The sequence below is a fragment of the Cryptomeria japonica genome, chromosome 6 (assembly GCF_030272615.1).
Source record: "Cryptomeria japonica chromosome 6, Sugi_1.0, whole genome shotgun sequence".
In the NCBI taxonomy this organism is placed as follows: Eukaryota; Viridiplantae; Streptophyta; class Pinopsida; order Cupressales; family Cupressaceae; genus Cryptomeria; species Cryptomeria japonica.
In genome coordinates, this window is record NC_081410.1 from 212504640 (window position 1) to 212517399 (window position 12760).

General features: G+C 37.9%; 2 pseudogenes; both read left to right on the forward strand.

The window, feature by feature from the left end:
• Positions 1-934: 934 nt before the first annotated feature.
• On the forward strand, positions 935-2428 carry LOC131038000 (phospholipid-transporting ATPase 2-like; annotated as a pseudogene).
• Positions 2429-9591: 7163 nt separating this feature from the next.
• LOC131038003 (phospholipid-transporting ATPase 2-like) lies at positions 9592-11154 on the forward strand (annotated as a pseudogene).
• The last annotated feature ends 1606 nt before the right edge of the window (positions 11155-12760 follow it).

Below are 12760 nucleotides of genomic sequence, written 5' to 3' on the forward strand. Positions count from 1 at the left end.
AGTAGCCTACTTTGAGCGATTACATCTTTTTCCCTGTTGATTTTCATGGAGAATTTCAAAATGGATTCAATTCTATGCATAAATGTGAATTAGCTTGCAAAATTTCAAGTTCTAATGAATCCATCTGCTCAGTTTTTGAAGATCAATCCATTTGCAGTTTGTGTGGTTTGACTAGTCCCTATTTCGATAGCTAGTCGAAGCCCTGTTTCGCACAAATGTAAAAGATGCCTCAGTTAGTGTTATGATATAATGTTTGTTTTGGGATAATGTTAGTATAAATGATGAGCTACGTTTCAAATTTCAAGCCTCTGTCAATCTGTTTGATTGGTTTTCAAAAGGGTTCATTTAGCTATCATTTTCAGTCTTCTGCACTTTCAGTGTTATATCAGTTAATGTAGCCATTTTCATGAGCGCACCATTTGCATCCAAGCAGGCTTTTGGTTGAACTGAGAATTCAAAGTTTTAATATGTACTTTAAGGTACCTGTGTTTCAAATTTGAGGGTCTATGGAGGTCGTTTGATATTTTTGAGAAAGGCATCATGTGTTGCCAGAACATTGACTTCATCAGGTCCGCAGTGTCAACAAAGCCAGTTGACCATTTTCGCTAATTAATATCTCTTCGCTTGGGACTCGTCTTGAGAAACCGCTTGGCAGTGTTCATGCTTGTATATCAGAGTACACACCTATCAAATGGCGAGCTCCAAAAAGGTGATTTGACCGGCTTGACAAATACGTCTTCGTGATTAAATTCGAAAATGTGGCGTAATCGCCTGAAGGTTGCAAAATTCAGTCCGATGATCCGAAAATGATGCCGATCGTTTCCAAAGAATTTTCCAATGATTGAGTTGTTGCGAAGCCAAGTTACAGCTTAAGAAATGATTATGCTACTATATATCCATCCAATTGAAACATAACTTCAATTTGTATTACAAAATAAAGCGATATGTATATATCAATGACAATGACCCTTCTCCAGATTTTTGTTGTGACGGTAGAGTTTCCAATAGAAAGTATACAATAATTAACTTCCTTCCAAAGCATCTATGGGAGCAATTCAGTCAGTTTATGAACAGATACTTTTTGTTGATTGTGTGCCTCCAGTTGTGGCCTCTTATTACACCTGTCAATCCAGCAAGTACGTGGGGGCCCCTTCTCATTATATTTGCGGTTTCAGCAACAAAAGAAGCCTGGGATGATTATAGCAGATATCTTTCTGACAAGTAAGCAAATGAGAAAAAGGTGTGGGTGGTAAAGAAAGGCATCAAGAAACATATTCAAGCTCAAGAGATCCGCATTGGTGATATAGTATGGCTTCATGAAAATGATGAAGTGCCATGCGATTTAGTTCTTCTGGGAACTTCTGAATCACAGGGCACATGTTTTGTAGAAACTGCAGCACTAGACAGTGAAACTGATTTGAAGACAAGAGTCATACCTCCTCCTTGTTCTGGTCTCACTCCAGATCTGTTGCATAAAATCAAGGGTGTCATTGAGTGTCCAGGTCCAGATAAAGATATAAGAAGATTTGATGCAAATCTAAATCTTTTTCCACCTTTTATTGATAATGATGTATGCCCGTTGACTATCAATAACACGTTGCTACAATCTTGTTATCTGAGGAACACAGAATGGGCATGTGGAGTAGTTGTTTACACTGGTAATGAAACAAAATTGGGCATGAGCAGAGCTCTACTAGAACCTAAGCTTACAACTGTAGATGCAATGATTGACAAGCTGACTGGCGCAATATTTTTTTTCCAGTTAGTTGTTGTTGTCATTCTTGGTGTTGCTGGAAATGCTTGGAAGGCTTCTGAAGCATGGAAGAAATGGTATGTGCAATATCCAAGAAATGGGCCATGGTATGAGTTTATTGTCATTCCACTGCATTTTGAACTTCTGTGCGCAATCATGATTCCCATATCTATTAAGGTATCCCTTGATTTGGTGAAGAGTTTATATGCAAAGTTTATTGATTGGGACGTGCAAATGTATGATGAAAATAGTAATACTCCAGCACATGCAGCAAATACAGGGATAAATGAAGACATGGGCCAGGTGGAGTATCCTTTAACAGATAAAATAGGAATGCTTACTAAAAATATGATGGTCTTTAGGAGATGTTGCATCAATGGCATAGGCTATGGAAATGAAAGTGGTGATGCTCTAAAAGACTCTGAATTGGCTCAAGATGTTGTGAATAAGGTGCTTGATGTTGTGAAATTTCTGATAGTTATGGCAATTTGCAATACAGTTGTCCCTCATAGAAGTGCTAATGGTACAATGAGCTTTAAATCATAGTCCCAGGATAAGGAGGCCCTAGTCAATGTAGTTGCTCGTCTACATATGGTCCTTCTCAAGAAAACAGGAAATTTGCTTGATGTCAGTTTTAGTGGTTTGATATTGCAATATGAGATTCTGAATGTATAGGAGTTGAAAGAGGCATGGAGAATGCTGTTGAAAAGCATTAAAAAACTACAACAAATGCACATTGGCAGCATTGAAAACCCCAATTGTCTTCCCTTTGCATGGTAAGCAGCAATTAAATCCATCAAGCAAATGTAAGTAGCAGTATTGTCTTCCCCCCATCTCCTCCAGGCTTCTACGTGGTATGGAAGTACATTCCAGCAATGTATCCCTCTGTGTGGCATGAGAAAATGACAAAAATCGCCATTAATGCTCTGCAAAAAGCTTAAAAATGAAGCTCCAGGCTTAATGTTATTATCCCACATTGGCTGGGCAAGAGCATTTTTTGATATTTAAATGCACAAACACACACATCTATAATGTCAAAGCCATCTGGGCTTTTGACGGAAGGTGTTGTTGGGCGCCCAAGGTGGGCCCATGCATGGGTGCGGATTCCAAGGCAACTGCAGGAGGTGATAGACAGCAACAGGTGGACCCCATGCAGGCATGCTTCTCGAGGTAAACTGGGTGAATTTTGCAAAGAAAGGTCGGCTTAACCAATGAGCAAGTCCGAGATGATCCGACGAAGCACGTTGATTCGCAGGCCAAAGGTGCTCACTAGTTAAACCCTACGAATCAGCGAAAAGAGGTAAAGATCATGCATGTTTTGGGAGATCAGACAATCTGCGCTGCTTCGCGAAGCTGAGATGCTCACTCGTTAGAGGCTGCGAAATGGCAAAATGAGAAATGCAAAATGGTGAAGTCCAGGTGGCGATGACGTGGCAAGTACAGTGAGATGTCTAGCAGGTAAGTCCTGTCTCGGTGGCGATGATGTGCTGCCTAGGTGGTGATGATGTGGCACTGAGGTGGCGGCCAAGTGGCAGTGACAAAGCGAATGACATGGCAGTGATGAGGTATCATCCTAGGTGGCATCCAGTCAACCCCATCAACCAATCCGGTCCCGCCACGTGGCAAAGCGTCAGGGCCAAAAGGGAGCAAAAATCAAATTTAAAATTAGTTAATGGTTTCAACTATAGAGAAAATTCAAAAATTTAAATGATTGTGCAGATTTGAAGGATTAATTCGCCCAGGGCTGTATTTTTGGCCAAAATATAAAGTATGATACGTTTCCGGAAAGCTCTCAGCGTAAAGAATCCAATTATGTACTCAATTTTGACAAATGTGGGATATTTTGAGAGAAGTTTCCACGGGAGTGAAATTCAGTTAGAGAGGAGACACTTGGCAATTTCAGTTGCAAATTTGATTTTCTTCCCTCTCCTTCTTATTCTCAATTCTTCTCATTTGTAAGGGTTCCAGAAATTTGGAGAAATGGCTCCATATTTTCATGGCTTCCAATTATGATTTTTCTTCAAGATTGTACAGGGCAGGGCTTTTCCTTCAGTAATGGAGTTCAATTCTTGCTATAGATGTTCTTAGTTGTGGGTTCTTGTGTATGTAATTCATACATAAATTCACACAGGATTGTCTCTAGATTTGTATTTCCATTTTATCAAATCAGATCCTCAAGGAGGATGAAATTTGTTATCTCAAGGAGATAGTTATGATTGTTTGCAGGGATTCTTCAAGGAAGGATTTAAATTCTGTAATAAATCATAAATAATGGAATATAGTTTCAAGATCTGATGATTTTGTGAATGATCTTAGTAATGCATTTATGCAAGGCATTAATGCATGAATATTTAATAATGAAGATGGATTTGCAATCGAAGCTTTCATCTATAGTTTGATGTATGACTCTGTTGCCCTTGGATAAGGCACTGATCTTGCAATTAAGGGGGATCTCAAATCAATTTAAAATCCAATCAGAGTATCTTTAGTGTATGTTATGTTTTGAAATGTTTCATCTATCTCATGCTCAAGCATAGTTGAGTTTTATGTGTAGATTTAGCCCATCTGCAATAAACTACTTGTTTTAGAGCCCTGGTGAGATCTATTTGTTTATGTTGATGCTTTCATAGGTGTGTAATAAGTTTAAATCTAAGCATCAAAGGTATACCCACCTAGGTTTTGTAGAGCCTGAAGAGTAGAAGGATTCATATCCTTGTCATGTTGTCCAAGCCTTGAGGTTCTTCATAGATTGAATTGGCTACTTCATAGATCAATTGCAGGTGTTCTTGGGTTATCACTTTTGGTGAACAACAAAAATGGCGACTTTGCTAGGGACCTGAAATAGAAATTGCATAATTTCATCCAGTTTGTCAGTCCATTGAGAATGCACAGGGTTGAAAATGTCTTTTATGGTTGAGGGATTTAGTATTATGTTCTGAGGTTGTAATGGTATTGTCTGCTATCAGAGAAAGTTTCTTGTGAAGAATTAGAGAAAATATACATTGTTCAGAGTTGTAAGAGGTTCTTACAGCTGTTTATGAATTCTCCCCAATGTCATAATTGGGTGGCGACTCTAGTCTCTGTGCCGATGCTTGAAGGAAGTTTGTATTCCTAGACTGTTACAAGATTAGTTGATAATCTTATGAATCATATTAAGATGCAGATAAATCTAAGTAGCAGATGCTCAGACATGGTGCTTTCATCATAAAAATTTTACAAAAGGTGTAGTAAAAGATTTCAGTCATACATAAGTCTGGTGTACTTTCCAGATTTGTGTTAAATAGCCTGGAGTAAATTGGTTGTAGCGAGATTGAAGGAGAAACAAAGAATTAAATAAGTGTTGAATGGTATCATGTTGTTCAAAATATCCTCTGTGCAAGAGGTGGCAACTCTGATGTAAAAGACCGTGCTAAAAGTGAAGTAAATCTCCAGATCTACAAGTCTTACAGCTGCAAATCTCTAGGTATTTTCAGAGGTTTTAAATGCAAGGCATCTCTTCTGAAAATTTGAATGTGTAAAGTTGTTTTCCCATTTAGTGAACAACACTAGTCTAGAGGGAAAGAGGAATCACAAAATTAATTTGCATATCTATGATGCTAAAATATCCAGTGTATACGATCTGCCGTAGTATGCAAATTTGGAACACCTTATGTCAAGCAATGTTAATGAAATTGTTTCAGTATAAGAATATGTGCTTGAAGTTCTATCCAATATTATATAATCATTTGTGGAAGTAAAGAAAGAAATGCATAGTGAATTTTTTCAGCCCCAATTATTTCCACATAGAGCCATGCCTAGTAAACCAGAACAACCATGTAATAGGAAGAGTTTTAGTATGAATTGTTAGGCTGCTCTAAACTTTGAAGGTATTCTGGGTTACCCAAATCCCATACCCACAGAAATTAGAAAGTATTTGCCCATATTCAGTGGGAAGAAATCAGAATCAGCATGTCAACATGTTAAAAGACTTTTAGATTTGATAGGAGAGTTTGAAATTTGCTAAGAAGATATATGCATGAAATTGTTTGTTCAATCATTGAAAGAGGATGCAAGAGATTGGTTTTCTTTTTTGCCAGTGAATTCTATTACCTCATGGGAATAATTGATTTCAGATTTCATGGATCAATTTGATGAAAAAATGAGTGATTATGATATGATGAAAGAGTTCACTTATATACAAATCAAGGAAGATGAATTGGTACCAACATTCAATATCATAATTTCACAAGCTTTATCTAAAATTTCCAGAAAGTATAAACTTGATGATAAAGTATGTCTGGATGTTTATATGAGTGCATTTGGTAAGAAAATGGGTTTCCTATTGAGAAACAAAGAACCCAAGACTTTGCATGAAGCTTTAAACACAGCTAGGGACATGGAAAATAATTTGAAATTTGGGATAGCCAAGAGATTCATGTCTACTGTTGTTTCATGCCAAAGTACTTTCAATGGTGAAATACCATGTGAAGCTGAGAAAATCATTCCGTGTCTAGGTGCATCAAGCTTTGCAGTTCTAGATAGTTTTGTTGATGTATGTGTTTTAGATTTGAATGAGAGTCAAGAACCTCTGCTGTTAATGTCGGTTATCTCTCACCACAATGATGGAATGATTAATAAGAAGTGTTGTGAAAAGGTTGATACAGAGATTGATATATACAAGGGATATGTGTCATTTGATTTGTATGCCGGTTATGCTGATTATGTGGCTGCCAACTACCAAGTGAATCATGCATCTCTCCAAGATAATATTAATGAAAATAATGATGGTGATGACCATCAATCTTTACATGCTGCTGATGTATTTGATGTTGAAATACCAAATACAGAGGGATTACTAAGTGTTGTTGTTTGTGTAAGTGAAAATGTGCCATATGATGAAAATCAGAATTGTTTGGTGCAAACAATAGTTGATCCTCACTTAGATATTGATAATCTCAATTGTGTTGAGGATGAAGTAAATCTATTTTCAAATTTCACTTCAGATTTCACTTCTTCTAATCATGTTGATAATCTTTCTATTTTGAGAGTTATGCACATTGTTAATTCAAAAAATTTCAAGGGTGCACATGATTGCAATGAAAATATAGCACACACGGATGGACAAATTTCTATGGAATCTCACATGGAACAGCAAAGTGCAATGCAAGTCTAGAAGATTTTAGAACTTAAGAAAGCTCTTGAGGTTGTGGATAAGAAGGTTCAGTTATTGGAGAGCCTTCGAGCTGTTGATGAAGACCTTCTACAATATAGTGAAGAGGATTCTTTAGAAAAGGACTGTGAATTGAATGCTTGTATACTTGATGAACAACATGTTGATCTAACAGATGGTTTTATGACAGAAAATTTTAGTGGACATGCTGAAAACTCATCTGATGAAGTAAATTGCAGCGATGTTCATTTTCATTCTTTGGCTGATGACGAGTGTTCTATTGGTGAAGAAGATCAATTGTGTCAAGATAAGTATGATTATCTTGATTTTCAAAATGATGGTCATAGGATAAAATCTTATGGATGTGAAACATGGAACTCTGAGGATTGTTCCAGCCAGGTTTCAATTTCTTCTTTGTCTGATGAAGATGATTATGATGATCGAATGGATGGTGTCTTTAGCAATTTTACTAATGCTTTATTCAATGCTGATATAGATACGGACCAACCACTTCAGTGTTATAATGTTCATAAGGGGATTCTTCATTTTGTCTCTAACCCTTTGTATCAAGAAATAACTGATGAGCTAGATGTTGTAAATGATGAACTAGTCCATAATATTGATGAAATTCGGAGCAGCAATAGCATGGGTTATAAAAAATTATTTCATGATGAAGGTAAGAGGCATGGATTATGTGATGATCATTTAAAACCACACATGAAAGTGTTTCAGGTAGATGTAAGCCTAAAAGAGGAAGAGTTAGCTGAGGATTTGCTTCAGCCAGAGGTATGCATTCTTTTCCATGAATGGGATGTTGAGAATGTGGAGGTTTTGAGTTTGATAAACAAGGATAGTATGGGGTGTGATCAGCATAGTGAAGTGTCACGTCCAGATTGTAACATGTATGTTCCTTGTTTGCATCAGTTGACTAGTAATGCCCCTCATTCTATATATTTAAATGGTAATAAGGCATGTGATGATAGGAATTGCAATGTTGAAAATGAGTGTTTTATTTTTCAAGTTCAGCATGATGATGTCCTTGCAAATGATAGAGTTGAGTGGGATAGTGAAGTGTATTGTAGCTTGTGGGAAGGCCTCTATGGTGAATTGTCTCATGTTTTTACTTGTGTTGAAATAGTGTGTGATTACAAAGTTCAGAATCAGACAAGAGGTATGCACACCAGCTGTTATAGTAATGAGACAACAGAGGTTGATTATAAAAGTTAAGCTCAATTGTTATTGAAAGGTGCCTCTATTTGGATTAGGATATCAAGAGATGAAAATCAGATTTTTGACAGAGGTAAATGTTTGTAAGTGGAGCAGTTTTAATCAGTTGTGAGTTTGTTTGTATCTTTTGTATAGTTGCTTTGCTTCAGTTGTGTGGTTTTCAATAAAGTGCCCTACTGTTTGGGTAGAATAAGGAAGCCCTGTTTTTGAGAAGAGAAGAAAAGTGATCCATTTTTGGGTGGTTTGCTTAACCATTGATTCTAGATTCTTGTGTTGATCTAGCAATCAACCATCCCCAGTCAGAGCCACTGTTGAGACTATTTAAAATTGAGTCAAGATTAGAGGCCCAATTCAAAATTTTGCTCTGCATGTCAGAAAAGTACTTAGGTGAGTCAGTTTGAATGGCCTCGTTTGCGAGAGGGCAAAAAGGAGCCTGTTGATTTTCAGAGGGTAAGGCATGGGATTCATGTCCTACACCTTTTATTTGGCCTATTCAGTGATGTGCAACTTTTAGAATTCAATTTGGATAAGTTTATGAGGTACCCATTTCAAGGGGTGAGTTGAAAGTGCATTTTAGGCACAAATGCAGATTTTATTGAGTAGCCCAATTTGAGCGATTACATCTTTTGCCCTGTTGATCATCATGGAGAATTTCAAAATGGATTCAATTCTATGCATAAATGTAAATTAGCTTGCAAAATTTCAAGTTCTAATGAATCCATCTGCTCAGTTTTTGAAGATCAATCCGTTTGCAGTTTGTGTGGTTTGACTAGTCCCTATTTCGACAGCTAGTCGGAGCCCTGTTTTGCACAAATGTAAAAGATACCTCAGTTAGTGTTATGATATAATGTTTGTTCCAGGCTAATGTTAGTATAAATGATGAGCTACGTTTCAATTTTCAAGCCTCTGTCAATCCATTTGATTGGTTTTCAAAAGGGTTCATTTAGCTATCATTTTTAGTCTTCTGCACTTTCAGTGTTATATCAGTTAATGTAGCCATTTTCATGAGCGCACCGTTTGCATCCAGTAAGGCTTTTGGTCAAACTGAGAATTCAAAGTTTTAATATGTACTTTAAGGTACCTGTGTTTCAAATTTGAGGGTCTATCGAGGTCGTTTGGTATTTTTGAAAAAGGCATCATGTGTTGCCAGAACATTGACTTCATCAGGTCTGCAGTGTCGACAAAGCCAGTTGGCCATTTTCGCCAATTAATATCTCTTCGCTCAGGACTCGTCTTGAGAAACCACTTGGTAGTGTTCATTCTTGTATATTAGAGTACACACCTGTCAGATGGCAAGCTCCAGAAAGGTGATTTGACCAGCTTGAAAAATACGTCTTCGCAATTAAATGCGAAAATGTGGTGTAATTGCCTAAAGGTTGCAAAATTTAGTCCGATGATCTGAAAACAATGCCAATCATTTCCAGAGAATTTTCAAATGATTGAGTTGTTGCGAAGCCAAGTTACAGCTTAAGTAATGATTATGCTACTGTATATCCATCCAGTTGAAACATAACTTCAATTTGTATTACAAAATGAAGCGATATGTATATATCAATAACAATGACACTTCTCCAGATTTTTGTTGTGATAGTAGAGTTTCCAATAGAAAGTATACAATAATTAACTTCCTTCCAAAGAATCTATGGGAGCAATTTAGTCGGTTTATGAAGAAATACTTTTTGCTGATTGCGTGCCTCCAGTTGTGGCCTCTTATTACACCTGTCAATCCAGCAAGTACGTGGGGGCCCTTCTCATTATATTTGCAGTTTCAGCAACAAAAGAAGCCTGGGATGATTATAACATATATCTTTCTGACAAGCAAGCAAATGAGAAAAAGGTGTGGGTGGTAAAGAAAGGCATCAAGAAACATATTCAAGCTCAAGTGATCTGCATCGGTGATATAGTATGCCTTCATGAAAATGATGAAGTGCCATGCGATTTGGTTCTTCTGGGAACTTCTGAATCACAGGGCACATGTTTTGTAGAAACTACAGCACTAGACAGTGAAACTGATTTGAAGACAAGAGTCATACCTCCTCCTTGTTCTGGTCTCACTCCAGATCTGTTGCATAAAATCAAGGGTGTCATTGAGCGTCCAGGTCCAGATAAAGATATAAGAAGATCTGATGCAAATCTAAGGCTTTTTCCACCTTTTATTGATAATGATGTATGCCCGTTGACTATCAATAACACATTGCTACAATCCTGTTATCTGAGGAACACAAAATGGGCATGTGGAGTAGTTGTTTACACTGGTCATGAAACAAAATTGGGCATGAGCAGAGGTCTACCAAAACCTAAGCTTATAGCTATAGATGCAATGATTGACAAGCTAACTGGCACAATATTTTTGTTCCAGTTAGTTGTTGTTGTCATTCTTGGTGTTGCTGGGAATGCTTGGAAGGCTTCTGAAGCATGGAAGAAATGGTATGTGCAATATCCAAGAAATGGGCCATGGTATGAGTTTATTGTCATTCCACCACGTTTTAAGCTTCTATGCTCAATCATGATTCCCATATCTATTAAGGTATCCCTTGATTTGGTGAAGAGTTTATATGCAAAGTTTATTGACTGGGATGTGCAAATGTATGATGAAAATAGTAATACTCCAGCACATGCAGCAAATAAGGGGATAAATGAAGAGTTGGGCCAGGTGGAGTACACTTTAACAGATAAAATAGGAACGCTTATTGAAAATATTATGGTTTTTAGGAGATGCTGCATCAATGGCATAGGCTATGGAAATGAAAGTGGTGATGCTCTAAAAGACTCTGAATTGGCTCAAGCTGTTGTGAACAAGGTGCCTGATGTTGTGAAATTTCTGATAGTTATGGCAATTTGCAATACAGTTGTCCCTCATAGAAGTGTTAATGGTACAGTGAGCTTTAAATCACAGTCCCAGGATGAGGAGGCCCTAGTCAATGCAGCTGCTCATCTACGTATGGTCCTTCTCAAGAAAACAGGAAATTTGCTTGATGTCAGTTTTAGTGGTTTGATATTGCAATATGAGATTCTGAATGTATAGGAGTTGAAAGAGGCATGGAGAATGTTGTTGAAAAGCATTAAAAAACTACAGCAAATGCACATTAGCAGCGTTGAAAACCCCAATTGTCTTCCCTCTACGTGGTAAGCAACAATTAAATCCATCAAGCAAATGTAAGCAGCAGTATTGTCTTCCCCCCATCTCCTCCAGGCTTCTACATGGTATGGAAGTGCGCTCTAGCAATGTATCCCTCTGCATGGCATGAGATAATGACAAAAATCGCCATTAATGCTCTGCAGAAAGCTTAAAAATGAAGCTCCAGGCTTAATGTTATTATCCCACATTGGCTGGGCGAGAGCATTTTTTGATATTTAAATGCACAAACACACACATCTATAATGTCAAAGTCATCTAGGCTTTTGACGGACGGTGTTGTTGGGCGCCCAAGGTGGGCCCACGCATCGGTGTGGATTCCAAGGCGATCCTAGGAGGTGATAGACAGCAACAGGTGGACCCCACGCAGGCATGCTTCCTAAGGCAAACTGGGCGAATTTTGCAATGAAAGGCAGGCTTAACCAGTGAGCAGGTCCGAGATGAACCGACGAAGCACATTAATTCGCAGGCCGAAAGTGCTCGCTAGTTAAACCCTGTGAAATAGAAAAAAGAGGTAAAGATCATGCATGTTTCGGGAGATTGGATGATCCGCGCTACTTCGTGAAGGTGAGATGCTCACTTGTTTGAGGCCGCAAAATGGCGAAACAAGAAATGTAAAATGGCGAAGTCTAGGTGGCGATGACATGGCAAGTAAGTCCCATCCTGGTGGCGATGATGTGGTGCCTAGGTGTCGATGATGTGGCGCTAAGGTGGCATACACATGGCGGCCAACTGGCAGTGACAAAGCAGATGACATGGCGGTGATGAGGTGTCATCCCAGGTGGCATCTAGTCAACCCCATCGGCCAATTAGGTCCCACCACATGCCAAAGCGTCAGGGCCAAAAGGGAGGAAAAATCAAATTTAAAATCAGTTAATGATATAGTTTCAACTATAGAGAAAATTGAAAAATTTAAATGATTGTGTACATTTGAAGGATTAATTCGCCTAGGGCTATATTTTTGGCCAAAATATGAAGTATTATATGTTTCCAGAAAGCTCTCAGTGTGAAGAATCCAATTATGTAGTCAATTTTGACAAATGTGGGATGTTTTGAGACAAGTTTCCATGGGAGTGAAATTCAGTTGGAGAGGAGACACTTGGCAATTTCAGTTGCAGATTTTATTTTCTTCCCTCTCCTTCTTATTCTCAATTCTTCTCATTTGTAAGGGTTCCAAAAATTTGGAGAAATGGCTCCATATTTTCATGGCTTCCAATTCTAAGTTTTCTTCAAGATTGTATAGGGCAAGGCTTTTCCTTCAGTAATGGAGTTCAATTCTTGCTATAGATGTTCTTAGTTGCAGGTTCTTGTGTATGTAAGGCATACATAAATTCACACAGGATTGTCTTTAGATTTGTATTTCCATTTTATCAAATCAGATCCTCAAGGAGGATGAAATTTGTTATCTCAAGGAGATAGTTATGATTGTTTGCAGGGATTCTTCAAGGAAGGATTTAAATTCTGTAATAAATCATAAATAATGGAATATAGTTTC